A 20562-nucleotide genomic window follows, 5' to 3' on the forward strand; every position below is an offset into this window, starting at 1 on the left:
TGCTTGTGGTTGTTGTGGTTCCCCCCCCCCACGAGTGGTGTGCTTTGTAGTTTTGTAGTGTTTTGTAGTTACGCCTCCCATCCGGGGAGAGGGGAGGAATTTGAAAAGGAGACGAATATAACTTTGCCCATCTATATCTTCTAATTTGTGCCACCGACGCTGCGTGTTTTTAGTCAGCCGTAAAGCCATGCGTGGCGATTCACTTCCAAGTTGGAGTTGCGAGCCACAACACATTTTATTTGGGAGCAAGGCGAGCCTTGTTGCTGCTGACTAAACACGGGAGTGCTGTGTAGGGCTGCAATTTGTGTGGAAGGACACAACGTGCTTTACAGGGTGGGTGTGCCACATCATGGAACCTTCAGAGCAACCCTGCCATGGCTGGAAGATCATCCTACCGAGTTTAGGAGCGGGTGAACCTTCCTAGCCCGTGTCTAAACCCAACACCCAAACAAGGCATTCCCTTCCTCTTCCTAAGGGCAGTCCCTGGTAAATCCTATGCACAGAAGCACATTTTCCATTAGAATCAACGGCCCTTATCAACAAGATTAGAAGAATGCTGCAAATACCACATTCTGCAGGTGCTTGTCTTTCCATCCCTCCTCTAAGCATGAAGCAGCAGACTGACAAATGGGAGTCACCAACTCTCCAAACTTGGTAGTTTCAGCTCTGGTTCCCAGAGAACTGTTTGGAAAATGACAGTCTTTTCAGATAGTGGGCAGGTGAATGTGAACCAGTTCAATGAACAATCTCCCCTGACAGATTTTTGTGTCAGACTTATGTGCCATGTGGCTAGAGATGAAAAGACACCAGTAGCCATTTTGTTTGTATTTTCTCTGCAGATATCAGTCCTCACTCACTAGAATTTCACTGGTTCTGCATAAGATGACCTACATTCCAGTTGTCCCTCCAAGCAGCTATGTCATAGAGCTGCCAGCCCAGTCCTAGGTAGGTAACCAAATCATACATACCCATCTGTTTCACTTTGAACAGTGAAATGTCGGACAGCTCCACTGCATCTTAAAATCTGGAGACATGATTTTGGTATTGCAACTGCATGGTGGTTAATAAGACGCATCTATAACTTTGCTTGTTACTCTCTGCACTTGAACCTGGTGTATTCTCTCTCTCCCACCCGATTACCATGTTTTTAGGGTGAGAAGTGGTTTTCCTCACAGCTACAAGTTATTTGTGCCACTATAGAGCCTGCTCTGGGCTTTACTGCATGCTTTGCTTTTCACATCTCCCCAGTCATCATTAGTGATAAGCAAGGACTAGAAAAGAGCAAAATAGCAAAATAATAATAATAATGCTGCTTTTTCTCAGAAAGTGTACAATAAAGTCCTGGGACTTGCTTAAACCTTGTGATTATCTTCACATGAGTGTGCCCTCTCCTGTAATATATCTCCCTAATGTTTAGATTACTGTCTACACTTCACCTGGCGCATTTGTCTCTCTTTCCACCACATTTCTCCTAATCTGCTGTTCTTTTGAAGTTTCAGAGAAATTCATCCAGCACCTTGAAATCAAATAGTGTAGCAGGCGTAACAAGGCAGCAAAAAGGAATGTAGCAGGCGTAACAAGGCAGCAAAAAGGAAGAAACTTAGTGCTAGGCATTGGTTAGCAATTTCAAGATGGCGCTTGCATGAGCGAGACATTAAACACTGACTTCTCAATCAGCATAATACTTGGGGCAATAGTTTATAAAGCAAGAATAAGTAGCTGGCAAAACTTGGTTGCTAACCCAGATTCAAGAAGTGTGTGAAAGAAACTGTGGCCACAGCCCTTAGTAGTCATTCATCCATTGGAGTATCTGAAGAAGACAGCAGTGATTCACAAAAGCTCATACCCTACTACAAATTTGGTTGCGATCACACACACTAAATAATCCCCTTTCAATCCACTTTCAATGCTATTTTGAATTGGATTTTTCACACACTAGTAAAAATCCAGTTGGAAAGTGCATTGAAAGTGGATTATTTAGTGTGTGTGATCGCAGCCTCTGTTAGTCTTTAAGGTTCTACTGGACTCTTACTCCATTCATCCCTTGGGGAAAGGTAAAGGGTTTTAGCCCTCTGCCTACCACCCTTTCTTCAAAACTGATTGCTGGATGATTTGGTCATATATCTGTGTTTGGTGGATACATATTCCATTCTTTGTTGTCATTTTTACCTGTTGCTGAGTATGGAACCAACTATTTTTTAAAAAGGCCATATGAGTTTTTAAAACTTGAATTTATACTCAAATCTAAATTGGAACGCTTGATTATAGACTTTCATTTTTAAGCATTTGTGCTAATTTCAGTTGTCACTGGTGAAATATTTCCCATTAGTCAGATTTCTAGTTGCAGAAGGTCTTTCAAGTCTACTAGATGGAGATCTCCTGCACCATAGTCAAACGTTTTGCTGGCCAAGGTATTCTTTGACTTCAGTATGGCCATCTTCTCCTAGTTTACTGTTAATTATAGAATATAATGCCAAATTGGCAAAGCAATTTCTTTTATAATGGGTTGCCAAATTCAGAACTGGGGAGACAAAAGGGAAATGTTTCAATTGATGCAGTTTTTCTGGTTATAATGCTGTTGTAACAGAGGAAACTCCCATTTGGCAAAAGTATATCTTCTGTACATCTAGGAGCTCTGTTAACAGGTTTATTAGATGTAGGTCAAACTATACCAGCAACAGTTGTGTCTGCCCTCCCCCTTTTAAAGTGAAACATATTAGCACAACCACCGATCTGTTTTTATTGTTATGATAGGTTGCACAAAACAACACACTTGTAAAATTAAAAATGAGATGTGCAGTCTGAAGAAGAGTATAAAAATTAAAGTTTAACCTACTATTTTTGCTTACAAAAACTTTGTGATAACCTGAAAGTCAGTATGAGTCATGTGCTAGTCTGGGTGACTGCCCTTTTTCACTATTGACGAACTGGAATGCACTCTGCAGTTGTAACATGCCCTGACCTGGATAGCCCAGTCTAGCCTGATCTTGTCAGATCTTAGAAGCTAAGCATGGTCAACCCTGGTTAGTATTTGGATGGGCAATCACCAAGGAAGGCTGCTTTGCAGAGACAGGCAATGGCAAACCAACCCTAAATGTCTCTTGCCTTAAAAAACCCTATAGGTTCACTGTAAGTTGGCTGTGGCTTGATGGTACTTCACATACACACACACAAACACACAGAGAGAGAGAGATGTATCATAAACATTGTTAACATAATGTTTTAGAAAGGCATCACTCAGTTGTAATCTTAACAGCTTCACACCTAAACACAGGTTCTTGGAAAAAAGCCACACTGAATTCAGTGGCACTTACTTCCAAGTAAATACATGATTAGGATTATGCTGTTAAAAATATCATACTTTTTTTAAAGTCACGTGAGGTAGTTTAACTGAGCCAGTTCCCAGAATTAACAGGCTACAACCTTCAGATAACAGAGGTCTGTTTTTGTTAGATTATGGAAAGTATTTTGATGGTTGCTGGTCAGTAAAAGAGTCACTTGACGATGGGATGACAGTGCTGTTGGGACGTATGTTGTTGGTCTGGTATTAATAACTCCAGAACCCCATCTTGTAATTTACGATCTATGTGACCTTTGGAGCACCGACATTTTAGTGAAGTGTATTGTACTGTATTGTTTTATTTTGTTTTTATTGTTTTAACTTTGGCATTTATGCCTTGTTGTAAGTTGCCCTGAGCCTTCGGGGAGGGCGGGATATAAATCCAAAAATAAATAAATAAATAAATAAATAAAGAGTCCTAGTAATTAAAGGCCAAAAGCATGTCAGAGAAGTGAAATAATTTACATTTCTCAGGCTTCTGTGATTTAGGGAATTGTCCCTCTGTATAAGCATTCTCTTGCTTGTAAACAAGAGTTTACAAACAGATGCTGTTATGCTGTATGCAAATTTGCTGCTATTCACAGATCTTACCAATTGCCTTAATCTAGTCTTAGCTATATTTACTCTGCAGTTACTTATGCATCTTGACCCTAATTAGCCCTGTTTCAATGTATCTGAAGAAGCGTGCGTGCACACGAAAGCTTATACCTACAATAAAAATTTGTTGGTCTTAAAGGTGCCACTGGACTCAGACTTTGTTCTACTGCTTCAGACCGACACAGCTACCCACCTCAGTCTATTTCTATGGGTTAATTTTCATACAATAAAAATGGCATGGGAGCCACATCCGGTGGTGTGATTCCATGCCATGATTGTTCTGGGTGGGTGCCGTAATAACATTTTTTCTTCTGATTCCATGCCCATGTATTAAGCATCAGTCAGTCATATGAGACCTCCCAATGACCTTCCTCCACTCCATGTTTATCTCTCTCTCCATTTCGTTTCTAGTATTCCCAAATATAAGACACCAGTCTGAGATTGTGCCATTGGGAAATGGCTCTCACACCATTGTGGATACATTTGAACGAGGCATGTACCAGCTTGGAGTGATAAGGGTATTATCTGGCTACCTGTAGCTTGAGTTTCCCATTTAGTTTCTGAGGTGGAAAAAGCCACAGAAGTAGTTCCTGGGTACTCATCATATATAAATATTTGTACCCTACAGTTTTCCTTGGGCAAAACAATCTTCAAAACTGTACTGTTGTGAATCCACTGTAAATAGAAACTGCATATGTGTACTGCAGTCATATTAATTCAGTAGGTATTATCATGTTTTTAATCTACGTAACATTAGTCTTACACTTGTATGTTTGGGAAGCAGGAGTAGTAATACACACCCTGCTCTTTTCTGATGTTCTTCCTCCAGGGCAAGCCATACTAAAGGAACCCTGGAGGAGACAGCCCTGAACTCCAGCCTGACACTGGAGTCTGATAATATTGTTCATAATATTTCCCCCAGTGTTTATATTACTAAAAGACTGAGGATACATTTCATACATGTGACGGAGTGGCTTCTAGTTCACAAAAATGTATGTTTCAATAAATTTGTTAGCCTTCAAGGAACCACAGAACTGCCATTTGTGGTTGCTTCCACACAAAGGTCCCGTTCTGTTTAGGCATCTAAACTAGAATGCATTTTGGGGGGGAACATCAGCATGATATTGTGTTCTAACAGTTTGCTTTCTGTGTTTTCATCTTTTCTGATGCAATCTTTCGTTAAATGGTTCTGATAAATCTTTTAGGAAAGATCACAGTCAAATTGCTTTGGTACACCACCTGCTGTGGATGGGAAGATGCACACTTTGAAGGTCCCACTGCCCACATTGGCACCATTTCTTTTGTCTGAGCCACCTGTGGCTGCTATTTCTCCACTACTGCTGGAGAGTTTTTCCTGGCTTTTTTGGAAAAAACGGGCAATTGCTGGATTGCTATAGCCTAATAATATTATAACAGTCTATTGTCACAACTGAATAAATCTTCTGAATTCCCACTTTCATTTTTGCTTAAGTTTCTAGCCCTACAGGCTTGTTTTATTTGAAAATGAATGCTGGGCACTCAGAAAACTAGCAGATCATGGTAACAGATCATTATAACATTACTGTGCAATAATGAACAAGAATTTTTTGATTTCAAAAAGCCCAGAAATATTCTTGTTGTGGTGGGAATGGTAGCCACTGGGGGCTGAGGCAAGAAAAGTGCAGGGAAATCTTCTGTGTGGACACTCCATTACTGCCATGAATGCCTCTGCTATAGTGAGAGCTATACAGAGAATCATTGCTATGTTGTAAAAAAGAACCCCAATGAAATTTGTCACTGGCTGGTATAGATACAAGGTTTGTCATGAAAGCCATCTTTTCCAAGCCTGACTTTTGCTTTAGAAAATAAATTTAGGTCCCGGTCACACGGGCCGGAAAAAGCGGGAGGGAAGCGTGGCTGTTTGCCCCGGAGCAAAATAACATGCGGCCGCCCGATCACACGTCCCGTCGAGGTCCCGTGGTTAGGGGGTGAGGTGCCGATCACACGGCTATCCAGCAGTGCAGCAAAGAATGGTGCGATCACAGCAGCAATCGCTAGCCGCCGGTCCCATGGCAAACGGGTGTTCGTTTTACCGCAGTTTGTGCGCATGCACCGTTGGGTGCTTTTGCGCATCCTGCGGAGACTTGGGGGGGGACCCCTTGTTTGCGAAGCAACATCGGCAGGCGCCAGATGCCACGGGAGTCCACGGGAAACGTGATCAGACGCTCGCCCTTGCCCCGCGATGTCCGGAAACCAGTACCTCATAGGTACTAGTTTTTTAGTCCGCATCTTCGGCAGGATGCCACGGGATAGCCACGGGAGCACTATGCTTCCCAGATGTTGCAGTATGATCACGCCTGGAAAATCCGCCTATCATCCGTATCTTTAGCGCGGCAAATGCTCCGTGTGACCGGGGCCTTAGTGTGTTTTAATTTGCCATTTTTTTAAATCAAAGTTTGTGACATCTGTCCATCAAAGCAATAAAATAGTCTCCAAGCACAATACTTAAAATTATATTGTAAGGCCAGAAGATAGACTAAACAAGATTTTTGGCAGCAATTCTATTTTTCTTAATACTTCTTGTTATCTTGTCTCCCATGTCTTGAAAGCATAATAAAAACACCAACTTCCTTAGATAGAAAGTTTATTTGCCTTATCTTTTGATGCTTACAAGTTCAAAACAGTATAACAAAACATAGAATAAAATGTAAGATAATTATAAAAAATTAAGTTGACACCAGTGTACTGATTTCTCTTACCTTCTTAGTAATCCTTTGCAGACCTTTAAGGCAGTGGTTCCCAAACTGGGGGTTGAGACTTAAAAGTGGGTCATAAGTGTCTTGCTGGAGGAAGGAGGTAGAACAGGTTGAGCTGGTAGAGAAGGCTTAATGGCAAATTTGGGGCTGCCTCTGCACAAATTGTGAAATGGTCATAAAAGAGAACCTGTTACCTAGTAAGCCGTGTTCCCTCTAAGCTGAGTTAGTGTGAGCTAGCTCACAGTTTTTTAGCCTGCCGGCTCACACATTTTTGTCTTAGCTCAGGAAGGAAGGCTCCAGAGCAGACTAATTTGTGCAGTAGCCAAACTGCTCGCTCATAATTTTAATGCCAGTAGCTCACAAAGTAGGATTTTTGCTCACGAGATCCCACAGCTTAGAGGAAGTATCGCTAGTAATATAAACATGTTTGCTACTAAAGATATTAGATTATTTCCTTTATAAATGAGGGAAGAGGAAAATAGAATGAAGTTACTTTACTTTGCAAGTGCATCCTGAAAAGTAGTTTGTGTGTACCACTTCAAAAAGTTTGGAAACCACTGCAGTAAAGTAACTTATTTCTATTATCCATACTTTTTGACCAAGATAAGATAATGAGGCTGTACTCATATACTACAAGGCCTAATTAAGCCAAGATGTGTGTGAACATGGCTTGTTGCCGTGTTTGCTACCTCCTTCCCCCTTTACCTGAAGTGCTATTACTCATCCCCAGTTTGAAAAACTCTGGTTTCCTGTGAAATAGGAGTGCAAGCACTCAATTTGTTTACTTTCCGCAAGCCAGGATTTTAAACCATGGTTGAATCCAGGTATAGAATCTAGTTTATGAGAAGTAAACAACTCTTCCAGTCAGGGACGTGACATTTGTATATCATGGTGAGCTACAGTTTACTTCAAACCAGAAATCTGGAATTTTGTGCAAGGAGGGAAGCAAGCATGCCAAGTTTACACACACTTCACTGTATTGGATCTTATTATGATGTCTAAATGTAATCTGAGTCTGAAAGAGTAATTTGCCTAAAGCCACCTTGCTGACTTCATGACAAGGCTTGAACCACAAATTTCTTGGTTCAGAAGCCTAGTCTCTCAGCAACTATGCTACGGTATTGAGATCATCATGTCTGTATGGTACATACACATTTGTATTTGCTTTCTGCTGTTTCTTGGACTCTTATGTTAGAAGTGAATTTTGTAGGTCTCAGACACCCTTAGAAATTTTGCTTTGTGCCCAGGTTCTTTCCAACTTTTGTTTATATTTTTCCCATTGGTAGAAAATATACTTTGTTATCTGTTAGGTTGCAGTTTCAATCCATTGTGTAACCAATTACAGACTTCAGAGAGCAGGGACTGGGCAAGATTTCTGTCTGAGACGTAGAAAGGCCATTACCAGTCAGAGTAATCAGCATAGTATAAGAAAACATCATGTATTAACAGAGCATATACTAATCCTTATATCTAATAGCCAAGGGGAGCCCTGTCCTTATGGCCCAGGCTAGACTGATCTTGTTAGATCTCAAGACGCTAAGCAGATTCAGCCCTGGACCCTGGTTAGGATTGGCAGACCCCCTGGTGGAGGTGGGGGTCCCCCACTGACAGGCCCTGCTCCCCAGCCACCAGTCAGCTGGCCAGCGGGGGGGACTTACTTGGAGAAAGAGAAAGGCCCAGGCCTTGTTGCCGACATCACACAGGAAGTGACATCATCACCCCAGTGACATCCAGGTGACACTGTGGTACTTGGACAAAAACTCTCTGGTAGAAGCCAGTTTTTCCATAGAATGTTGCCTGGATGTCACTGGTGTGATGACGGCGCCTGGGTCTTTCTCTTTCTCAAGTTTCCCCCATCCCCCCATCCCCCCACCAGTTGCCAGGAGGTACCTGGCAACCCTAACCCCAGTTAGTATTTGTATGGGAGATCACCAAGGAAAACCAGGGTTGCTATGTAGAGGCAGGCAATGGCAAAACACCTCTGCCTGTCTCTTGCCTTGAAAACCCTATGGGGTCGCCATAAGTTGGGTGTGACTTGACGGCATTTTCCTAATTCTCAGAACAGACCAGGATCTGCTTTACAGTTCTGCAAACCCAGAGGAATTCTCAGCTTTGCACAAAAATTCAGTTTGGTTTAAAAAAAATGGGGAGGTGTATTGCCCTCTATAACAGTGATTTCTATGCAGACATTGCAAAAGAAACAACACCACGCAGTTTGCACAGCATATTGATTTGCTGTAGTGTCTCAGAATGGCACGCAACATGATAGTAGTGGCCATCATAACCAGGAAGAGGATAAGGTGAGGGGGAAGGCAAGTGAAACCAGAACTGGAGCCAGGAGTGGCGGGACTGGAGGTGGGAAATGGCAGTTTCCCCTACCTGCTAAGTCTTTACAGATCCTCTCTTGTTTTAAATAATGTTATTCTATATTCATGTTAGTTCCTAGTTTAGAGATTCATTTTTCCTTTGTAGATCTGTTAGAAGAAACCTAACAACTGTCATATGTATTCGAAGCAATAGAACAGACAAGAGTGTGAGTATAAAAAGTAAGAAGGAAGGGCATAGGAGGCTCCAGGCAGCAAGGCCAAGGTCAGACTTCAGGATTTCCTTGTTTTTATGGTACAGCAGGTTATTCCAAGGAGACATTACCCTTTCCAAACTTATACAGCATTCAACGTCATACTAGCGCCTGTTATTTATCTTATTTATGTTATTTATGTTATTTTATAGTTATCTTATTGAGCAAATTGTGTGCTGATTTTCTGTTCAATGAATACTGAAGGGAAGGAGGTTTAGAAATGTTGTAAAACATAAATACAGTAATAGTTAATTTATCTCAGACATTTTTGCTGCAAACATGGAAATTACTTCATGCTGGCATCTTTTTACAGAATCCATTTTCTATTGAGGCTGTCAGTGACGTGCAAAACTTTGTTCTGTCAAGCCTTTGAAAGGCTAAGGTGGTGATTTTATTTTGAAACCTACTTGGGCTGGCCATGTTTTTATTGTGGGATTTGATGATGATTTGCATGTACATTATTATTTCAAGGTTAGATTTAATATTAACATTGTTTTTATGGCTTTATGTGGCAAGCTGGCTTGAAGACTTTGGCAGGTGGTTATAAGTTTAAAATGAATAACAAGATCAGATGCACTTCAACATGTGTAGAAGTTTTGTTTACCTACAGTGAAACTGTTGTCTTTGCCACTTCTTCTGTACATTTTGCATTCCACAGAAGGTCTAAAGGCACAGCTTTGTTTTTATCTGAGTGTAACAGACTGGGTTAGAGGCTTGACAGACAAAGAACAAAAGATGCCATTCTCAGCCTCTGATGAGCAGGCAGAATAAACTGGAGGGTGAGTAGGTGGCAAGTCTGGGTGAGGGTGTGAGAAGACATATTTGTAATTTCCATTCCTGTTCCTGCCCATGACTCCAGGAGCTAGTTCCGGCAATTATTTTGTCTGGAGTAACGCAGACCATCACTTTAGCTTAAGCATGATCTCGCATGCAGCCTACAGGCCAGACATATTTAGTTTTAGCAATCAGTGTGTGTTTTCATATCTTTCTCCAGGCCTTAAATCTATGGTTTCAGTGGATAGTGTTACGACCTGTGCTCTCTGGCTCCCTTCTCCCAGTTGAAGTCCATGTCAGGCAGGCTGCTTCCTGATCCTTTTAAGACCTCAGTCCAAGAAAGGAGAGGTGGCTGGTGGCTCACCGGTTTTCTTCCTTTCCTTCAGCCGGCTCCTCCGCTGACTGGACTCAAGACCAGTCTGCCCTCATCAGCCTCTGCTTTTAAAGGCCAGGCAGAGCAGGTCATTTTACAGCTTCATGGCTGTCACAGGAGGGCAGGCCAAGGAGGGAGCAGGTCATTTTATAGCTTCATGGCTGTCACAGGAGGGCAGGCCTTCTACAGCTAGACAGCTAATTCATTAATTTACCTGGCCTCATGTTTACCTATTTTAACCCCTTCCTTTCCAGTTTTAACCCCAATATTGCCTTCTCCGTCCCTGTCAATGAGTAAGACAGTGTCCGTGCTGTCTGCCTTTAACTGAACAGTCAACAGGTTTTTCACTGTGGTCAGACCACTGTTACCCAGTTAAATGACAAGTGGGTCACCCAGGAGCTCAACCCCATCCCCTGACAAATAGACCCCAGCTGCAGAAACCTGGGTTTGAGTTCCTGCTCAGCTATGAAGCTCACTGAGTGGATCTGGGTAAGTCCCTGTCTTGAAGTGGATGACCTCATATATGATATCGTGAGCTCCAAGAAGAAGATATAACTATGATTGCAACAGTACATTATTGAGAATACACTTATAATGTTTCTGTATTGTGGCCTCTTTGCCTTTTCAGTGCCCCAAACAAACATATTATCAGGGGTCTTGTTGTAGAAAAAGAGCTGCCGGAGCTCATTAGCATAACTCATTAGCATAACTTATTTGCATATGCCACGCCCCCTGACATCACCGGAAGTGACAGAAGGCCACACCCCCTGACATCACCGGAAGTGTGTCAGAAGGCCCGGCTACTTACCCTCCTGCTTCATCCTCATTCCCAAACGGAATGAGGATCGAAGCAGAGGGCGGGGTAAAGAAGGGGGCGGGGCTTCACCACGTGACCGCCCCGCCCCCTAGAGGTTCTCTTCCGGAGCTCCGTACCTGAGAGCTCCCCCCCGACTAGAGCCCTGCATATTATCAGTACTGCTCACGTCAGCCGAAAAACTGTGAAATCAAAGTGTGTTCCCCACCCATTTATACTAGGTCTGCCAGCTGTTGTGTCTTGATAAACTCTTATCTAGTTCATAAAATTTAAGTTGGACTCACGAAATATTGGCCTGACTCTTTACTAGTTTTTTCTTCTTTTTTGGGGTGTGTGTGGATTGTTAATCAGGCTACGTATTAAGGTAGAGAGACTAATAAGAATGTAAGTTGTAAACTGGAAACTCTACTTTCAGTCAGCCACAAGTTCTACAGGACAGCCACAATTTATACTTGTTTTAGATGTACTGGTCTCAGTCTCTAACCATGTTAGATTGTGTTGTCACTCCCTGCCCCAGGCTTTTTTCTCTTGCATGTGAATTTCTCCCTGCTGTCCTTCCACAAACAAAGTTAAACATTGTTAATGGTTACATTGTGTACAAATGTTGGATTTTTGTCTTTAAACTTGTTGATCTATTTTTATTCCACCCTTTGTTCAAGACTCTGAGGGTGGTTGTGACAGACAGTAGGCTGTCCTGGCCCTGAAAGGTCAAACAGCCAACCAGCTGCTTGAGCCTGTGGGAATGTTGCTTCAGCATCCAATTACCTTTCAGAGGGGGGAGGGTATGTTGGAGGGATCCACAGCAGCAGTCAGTTTGGGGCTGCCTCAGTAAGAGAGCCCACAGTTTAAAGGGTAGTTGTCCTGTTATATGGCTAAATTGTTTAAGTGTACCTTCGGAACAGGTTGAGTACCTTGTGAGAGGCCTGTCTCTGCTAATGACCACACCTGTTACTGGCTTTTTATGCACCGGTGGTTTCCCTCGCTTTCACCATGCCTCTCTGTCATGTTTTCTTTTTCATTCTGCATTTCCCTTTGCTTTCACCTTACATGTCCATCAGGTTTTCTTTTTCATTCTACATTGAATTTTGCCCCTTCAGCTCTCAGTTCGCTTTCTGTTTGCTGTTTTCCCAGGTTTTATGAAAGCGGTTTTCTGGCAGTTTCCCCCTTGCTTCACTTCCAAGCCGAAAGTAATCAAAAAGCATACAGATTTCCTCACATTTTCTCTCCCAGCCCTTTTCCTAGCCCCTCATAGGCCACTCCCATGCCTACATCGTTCTGCCCATTCTGTATCATCTGCCATTCCCTTGTTGCTTTACATTTATTTTTTTTTTACAAGCGATATGAGTCTAGCAAAAAAATGCTACTGTAGCTGGGAAAACATGACTCCCAGCTGGCACAGAAATACCGGTTTTTCTTGCCCTGCGTTGGAGGAAGAGCAGCAGCAGCAGACGGTGGCTGGAGCCAGCACCCCACTGCTGGAGGAGCCACGGAGGGCACTTCCTTCAGAGCCAGCTGCATCGGTGGGGCACTGGACATGTTCGAGTTCCTCTGGCAGCTCCAGACTGTCCTCTGCATCCTCCTCCTGCTGCTGCCTCCTCCATCGACAGTAGCATCTTGCACACAGCCTTGCTTCCACCACTGCTATCTCCTCCGCTGACTCCAAAGCTGTCTTCTAGGCTGGGCAGACGCCCACTCTCCTTGCCGCTGCTTGGGCTAGCCAGGGTAGCAGAGGGGACCATCCAAGGTGGGGCTGTTTGTTTTGTAATGTATTTCCTCCTTAAGATAGAGCCGTGAAAATTCTTGTACACATCTGAGACATTTCAACATGTTCTGATTGAAAATCAGCTTGGAAAAGGTGAGGGAGGGGCAAAACAGCAGACCCAGACTTTGGGTTCTTACATCATGTCCTACTAAGCATCCCCCCCACACACACACACACTTTGTCTCTTGTACTTATATCCAGTCTGATGAAGAGTCCTAAAGACCTCTAAAACTTGTGATTCTGGCTTAAATGTCTCACCACTCATGGCAACATGCAAAAGCCTGCTGCTATTTGTTTACAATTCAGAAAAGTGAATGACCACACTGGTTGGAGAGGAGGAGGAACGGAGGGGCAAAGACCCACCACCTCCCATAACAAACCCATCCAGAAGCAGGGAGAAGGCCAGGGAGCTCTCCCCCCACCTCAAAATGTCTCCCAGAGCTTAGGGAAGAGAAAGCAACCTGATGGGGAGAAAAAGGTGGCTGTGTTGGGGTGGGCTTAGATGCCCACACCTGTCCAGATGTGTGGCTGCACCCAGATGAGCCCGGCTGGGCTGCTCTCTCACAGCTTCCAATGTTAGTGTCAGCGGGTTCTACAGTGCATTCTGTACACTCATCATGTTCCCCCATATTAGGAAATCCGGTGATTCTCATCTTTCCATTTTTCACAGTGGCCAGTAACACAGCAGAGAATCCCCTAGTGCATGGCAGTATGGAAAAGGGCTTCACAGCTGCTTATCAGTTGCAAAAAAGGTCTGGTCAATTTCAACAGTGGGTTTTCCCCATTTGCCTGTGTTTCTTTCTGTTCCCTTTCATTCAAGGAACTAACACTAAAATGCATGCGCAAAACCTGAACCACAAACATTTAAATGGAAGGTGCTTGCTGGACGCTACTGTGCAGCTGCGAAAGCACAGTTACATAAATTGAAAACAAAATTGGATGCCACCCCACACACATCACAAGTAATGTGCCCAACCCAGTTAGCACAAACTGTGGGTTTTTGGTTGCTGCTGCAGAATAAATACACAGAAATACACCAGAGAAAAAAGAATGGTGCATATAGCAGGCACACAGATCCGAAGTCAAGCTTAAAGGCTTGACTGCTCAGATTGTCCAGAGTAAGTTGTGTGTGCATAAAAGGCCACTATTTAGCATGACTCTTGGGAAAGGGCATGCTGGTGTGGGTGGAATGTTTGTGTAAAGGATCCAACCTGGTGGCTAGGCAGTAAAAGCCTGTTTGTCACCACAAATGGAATCCAAATCACAGCTTGTAGCCATAAGCAGTTTAAGTGCCTCAGCTAGGCTTCTCCTGTGACTGTCTGGAGATCTGTGCTGCTGAATGGTTCCTTAAAAATAACTTGTACATGGATAAATCTTCTTTGGTAGTTTTATACAACTCCTGCCTCAATGACTTTTGTGTCCTTCTTGCTCACAAAAGAACTTACCTCAAGGCAGCAAAGCCTATATATCCTATACCCCAACTCTACTTTATAAGTGAGGGGAAGGTTTTATTTTGTTTTATTAAATGGGTAAACACAGAGAGCAAGGCACATCTATTTCTCTTTTTTTAGAGAATTCATTTTTTAATTATTTGTAACTTACATTTTTTTTTAATTTTAATTGTTTGTAACTTACAAACATAATTTCAAACAACATTACATACATAATTACCAAAATTTAATAGTTCACTCTAATTCAGCAGTTTTAAACTGAATGCAATTAATAATTCTTAAGCACTTGGAGCTTATCTCTTCAAAATTTTCATTCCTTTGGAATGATGTAAGTTTAATCATAAGGTAAACCTCCTTTATCTTTGCTAATTACTCGTTTACTTCAGGGATGTCCTTTGATTTCCAGTGTTGTGCAGACACCAAATTATGCAACCATAATTAAATTCAAGGTTATAATTTGTAATTTCTTTGGAATTGTCATAATAATTTCTGGTTTAATTTCTACTTCTCTACCTAGACCAAAGCTCAACAAAATAGCAACTTTCCTCCATAACAGTGCTTGTCTTGGACAAAACCACCGCATGTGGATGAAATTGGCAGTACAAACACTAGTACAAGAGTTATAATTTTTGCAGTCAATGGTTGTAAATCAATCTGTGCTCAGTGACAGCACAGATTTTGCAGACGAAGAGCTACCTACAGCTGGCCCTCAGCCAGGGCTGCAGTTGGCTCTGAGCCAGAAGGAGAGCAACAAGAAATCAGGTTACCGGCTGAGCAGAAGTCACAGCCTACAGCTGAAACCAAGCCAATGCCTTGTAGCTCTGAGGCAGGAAACAAGGCTTCAGAAGCCACTCCCAGCCCACATAGCTTACCCACAGCCCTGCAGTGCTGGCGCTGTCAGAAGCGAGCTGAGTTACAGGAAAGGAGGAGGCCTGTTGTCAGCTGGCAACTGATGAGATGGGTGAGTAGTTTCAGGATGACTGCCATGGAATTGGCTGGGAGTGTAGCTTGTTAAGACTTGGCTATAAAGTCAGCCAGGAGAAACAGCAGTTTGCAGCTGCAAAAAGTACCCAACCTTGCTGTTACTGGACCTCTGCAACCTGGACCTTTCAACTGGCTTTTCTGGAAATCCTGGACTGTACTTGCTACCTGGAACTCCTTGACCCTAGACTGGACTTTGTTAAACTTGCTCTCTGGAACCTCTGACTTTCGACTGGACTCTGATTAGTAAATCAGGTTACCGGCTGAGCAGAAGTCACAGCCTACAGCTGAAACCAAGCCAATGCCTTGTAGCTCTGAGGCAGGAAACAAGGCTTCAGAAGCCACTCCCAGCCCACATAGCTTACCCACAGCCCTGCAGTGCTGGCGCTGTCAGAAGCGAGCTGAGTTACAGGAAAGGAGGAGGCCTGTTGTCAGCTGGCAACTGATGAGATGGGTGAGTAGTTTCAGGATGACTGCCATGGAATTGGCTGGGAGTGTAGCTTGTTAAGACTTGGCTATAAAGTCAGCCAGGAGAAACAGCAGTTTGCAGCTGCAACAAGTACCCAACCTTGCTGTTACTGGACCTCTGCAACCTTGACCGGGACCTTTCAACTGGCTTTTCTGGAAATCCTGGACTGGACTTGCTACCTGGAACTCCTTGACCCTAGACTGGACTTTGTTAAACTTGCTCTCTGGAACCTCTGACTTTGGACTGGACTCTGATTACTCTCTCTCTACCATCCTTGCTGTGACACTTGCTTCCTGGGAGGGCTGGGCCAGTATATCAACTTTGGGATCAAATATATGTGATGAATCATTTTATATAGGTTATCTCTAAAGTTCAGACAAACTGAAAATGTTGAGCCAGAAGACAATGCAAATTACCAAACTTCTCTAAAAGTTTTATCTTAAAAGAGCTTGGTTCCCCAAAACCTTAAGAGACTGTTTGGATTCCCTCAGCCTATCACATTGGTATACATGACTCACCACTCCTATTTTATCCCCACAACAATTCAATGCGGCAGGTGAAATTTTGACTGACACAAGGTCACCAGTGAGCTTGATGGCGTAGCGGGGATTTAAATCTAGGTTCCCAGTCTGGCACTATAACCACTGTACAGCAGGGGGTACCCAATGTGGTTCCCATGGGTGCTATGGCACCCGCCAATACCTTTCCTGGCATCTGCCAAATAATTTTAGAAAGTGTGTGCGGCCAGGTAGGGCTTTTGACCAACAAGACTTTTGATTGGCCATTGGAGATCTGATTGAGTGCAGATTTTCAAAAACTGCTTTGGAAGCAGCTGCCACTATAGCATAAGGGTCTTCACTGTGTGACTGAAAATAAGCTGTTGCAGCCATTTTATGGATTTATCTGGAATGAATGAATTAGAATAAACAGCTGCTCCTGGCATTGGTCCCAAGGAGATCTTGCGTTTTGAAGCTTCTAGAGAAGAGACAGTGCTCCATCCTCCAGAGCCTGATTCAATCTCTACAGAAGCAGGCACCAAGGATAGCCAGAAGTGTTTGAGGACTCAGATGTTATGTCAACTATGTCATTGTTCATCTCTGGCTCAGTGCTGCTGGGATCCCCTTTGCCTCATCCTGGCTGCTCCACCTCCTCCTCCTCCAGCTCCTGCTTGCCCGTGTTGGGGAACAATGACCTAATAATTACTTGAGGCATCCAAGGAAAAAATTACATGTTGGGGAACAATGACCTAATCATGTTGGGGAACAATGACCTAATCATTACTTGAGGCATCCAAGGAAAAAATTACTTAACAACTCTTTTAATGTAAAATGTATTTAAATATTTATTGCCCTTTCTGTGTTGTTTATAGGAATCTAAGAACACACCCATCAGATTGCAGGCTATAGCTTCATGAATTCTAGAATGTGTAACTCTCCAGCTTTTCTGTTCTGTGCTTTTAAGATTGGAGGAGAGGATGTCAAAGGACTTCCTTTTCCTTTTCCAATTACACACTGACGAATCCTAATTCAATCAAACAATAAAGCACTCTGTCCCCCAGACCCACTAACTAGCAGGAAATTATAATTTCCAGCAATGAAGCACTGAGCAAGTATTAACTCAGAAATGAGGGGTGGAAACAGAAGATCTGGGTAGCTACATTGGTTGAAAGAAAAGTCTAAAAACAAAATACATTCTAACATGCATGATCCGCCGTTGCAAAGAATACTAATCAAAGAAAGTGCTTTCCCCATTTAGGGTGAAGTGCCTGCCAAAAGGGTTGGGTAGGTTTCCCCCCCTTCCTAGTTAATCCTAAAGTGATATAGCCCTTTGCTCAGATGCATGCAATACAACTTGTCTTGCCCAAATTAGGCACAAAACCAGCAAAGAGACAGACAGGCATTTTCTAAAGTACAGTGAGGCTGCCAGATCTTCCAAAAACCCAGCTTCAAGAGGAATACTCCTCACACCTGCTGTTACCTCAGATGCTATGCATTGCCCAAAAGGGGCTGTCTCCTGTTTTTGTTGGGGAATTAGCAAGGAGACAGGGGGTGATTCTGCACTAGACCTTAAATCCTGGTTCAGCCCTGTCCCCAAATTTACATTCTGCACTACACTCGAGTTCACCCCTGTGATTATTTCAAGGTATTTTTTTGTTTCCACATTACATTGAGGTCACCCCGGTTTCGCCCCACACTTATCCTGGGATAAACGCATGCTGTTACGACCAGGGATTAACGCAAGGTATTGTGTCGTGAGTTGAACTCTGATAAAACCAGGGATAAGATCCAAGTGCGGAAAGGACCAGGGCACAGCTGGCGAGAGGGAGGTAATCTAGCGAGATGGTGCTACCACTGTTTACAGGGATCTTTCCCTTTAAAAGAACTCTCGAAATGACCAATCCAAAGTAAGATGGAGATATATTTTATTAAATAGAAAATAAGAAGGCTAAGATACAGAAAGCATGCAAGAAGTACCATAAATAAAAGATAAGTTTAGGAATAAAGAGTAGCGGGAATAAAAGGGGGTTGTTGGGGAAGAAGTATAGCTACCTGTCCTGGAGAGTAGAAGTCTGTGGAGAGAGGGAGTGAGGCGACCAGCATCTCACTGAAGACCCAAGCAATATGGCGGTGCATATTGGAGCAGCAATGGAGCTGTGGCTGCCTAGTTATAGAAAAAAATGGGACGTGAGGGCATGCTAATGCGTCTGCCCCTTGAAACAATGTGCTGAAGGGATTAACTGGGACAATGTGCAGGGGAGGCCCAGAGTAGCATTCCCAGGAGAAGACAAAGATGTCACATTTTACATCTGTGTGGATGAATGGATTTCCTGGTGCAAGCAGGAACTGTTAACTTTTCTGTTGGAATGTGGCTAGGAATGTGAGAAGTTAATGATCCACTGATGATCCCTGATTGCTGGAGAGAAAAGGCTGCCCAGTTGTGTGATTTGACCAGGAAGGGGGAACCAGGTGTTGGAATCTTGCATTTGGGAGATCTTCTTTCATGTGGGCTCCATTATGTAGAGAAATATCCCATTGTTTTGGATGAGGGGAAAACTGTTAGGTTGACAGATGTGCTGAATTGTTCTTTGCTGCTAGGAACCATATTGTTTTGTTCTGCTCCATCTTGGTTTGGTGTACATTTCCAGGCCACACTCTGGCCTACTTCTAGATCAGCCACAAGGGATGTCCAAGTTGGCAACATTATACATTATGTGTACATTCACTAATTTATCAGGTACTGGAGGCAAGATACTTTTCACAGTGGACAAGTTGGCAGATGACACAAAATTATTCAGGATGATGAAAACCAAGACCAATTTTGAATAGCTCCAGGAAGATCTCCACAAAATTGTTGCATGGGCAACAATGTGGCAAATGAAGTTCATTGTACATAAATATACTGTGGTGCACACTGGAACTAAAACCCCAACTTTAAGTGTCTGCTAATGGAGTGTGAACTTGCTGAGATTGAAAGGGAAAGGGACCTTGGGGTCGTAGTAGGTAGTTCAAGGAAAATGTCAACCCAGTTTGCCACATTAGTGAAAAAGGCAAACTCTGTGCTGGAGATTATTATGAAATGAATTGAAAAGAAAACATCTAATCTTGTAATGTCCCTGTATAGATCTATGGTGCAGCCTCATTTGGAATACATTGTGTAGTTCTGGTTACCATGTCTTAAAAAGGACATTGCAGAGCTGGAAAAAGGCAACCAGGTGATTAAGGTTTTGGAGCACGTTTTCTATGAGGAAAGGCTGAAGAGTCTGCAACTTTTCAGTTTAGAAAAGAGATGACTAAGGGGGGGCATGACAGAAGTTTATAAAATTATTCATGGAGTAGAGAGAATGGACAGAAATTTTTCTCCCAAAATACTAGAAATCAAGGGCATTCAGTAAAACTGAACAGCAGTAAATTCAGGACAGTAAAAGGAAATACTTCTTTCCACAAAGAATGGTTAAAATGAAGCATTTGCTGCCAGAGAATGTAGTGATGGCCACAAGCATGGACAGCTTTAGAAAGGGATTAGACAGATTCATGGAGGACAGGTCTATCAGTGGCTACTGGCCATGGTGACTAAAGGAAACCTCCAGAGGCAATAAATCTCTGAATACCAGTGCCAGGAGACAACATCAGGGGAAGGTCTCAGCCTCTATGCCATGTTCGCCACTGTGTGAGACATTATGCTGGACTGCATGGATCCTCATCTGATCCTTCAGGGCTCTTATGGTCATATGATAAAATACACTCTTTGATCAGACTTCCCACCATGCAAAATAATAAGGATGTCAAGAAAATTGATGCACCGTAGTATCCAATTATATGTCAAATGGAGACAGATGGAACATAAACTCATTTTGCCTTTCTTTGTTATCCTTTGATTGACATCAAAAGAGAGAGAGAGAGAGATGGTGCCAGTGGTGGTTCTGATTGTATGTGAGTTTTCTTACTAGCATATTTTGAACTTTGTTTCAGTAAAAATTTTTTTGCTAATTTAATTTTCAGATCATCTTTTATGTAGGTTCTGTGCAAACTTTTCAGTATCTCCCTTATATATAAAAGCCGAATGGTGGTGGCACTTCTCTAGAACATTCCACACGCTCCGGAATTGGTTGGCGCCCTGGTGTGTCACTCAGAATCTGTCCCTATCCACTGGCTGCATTGCTTGAGTCTTGCCTCCAATAGTCTAAACAG

Source organism: Gekko japonicus, unplaced genomic scaffold, assembly GCF_001447785.1.
Source record: "Gekko japonicus isolate JY-2015 unplaced genomic scaffold, Gekko_japonicus_V1.1 scaffold793, whole genome shotgun sequence".
NCBI classification, from domain to species: Eukaryota; Metazoa; Chordata; class Lepidosauria; order Squamata; family Gekkonidae; genus Gekko; species Gekko japonicus.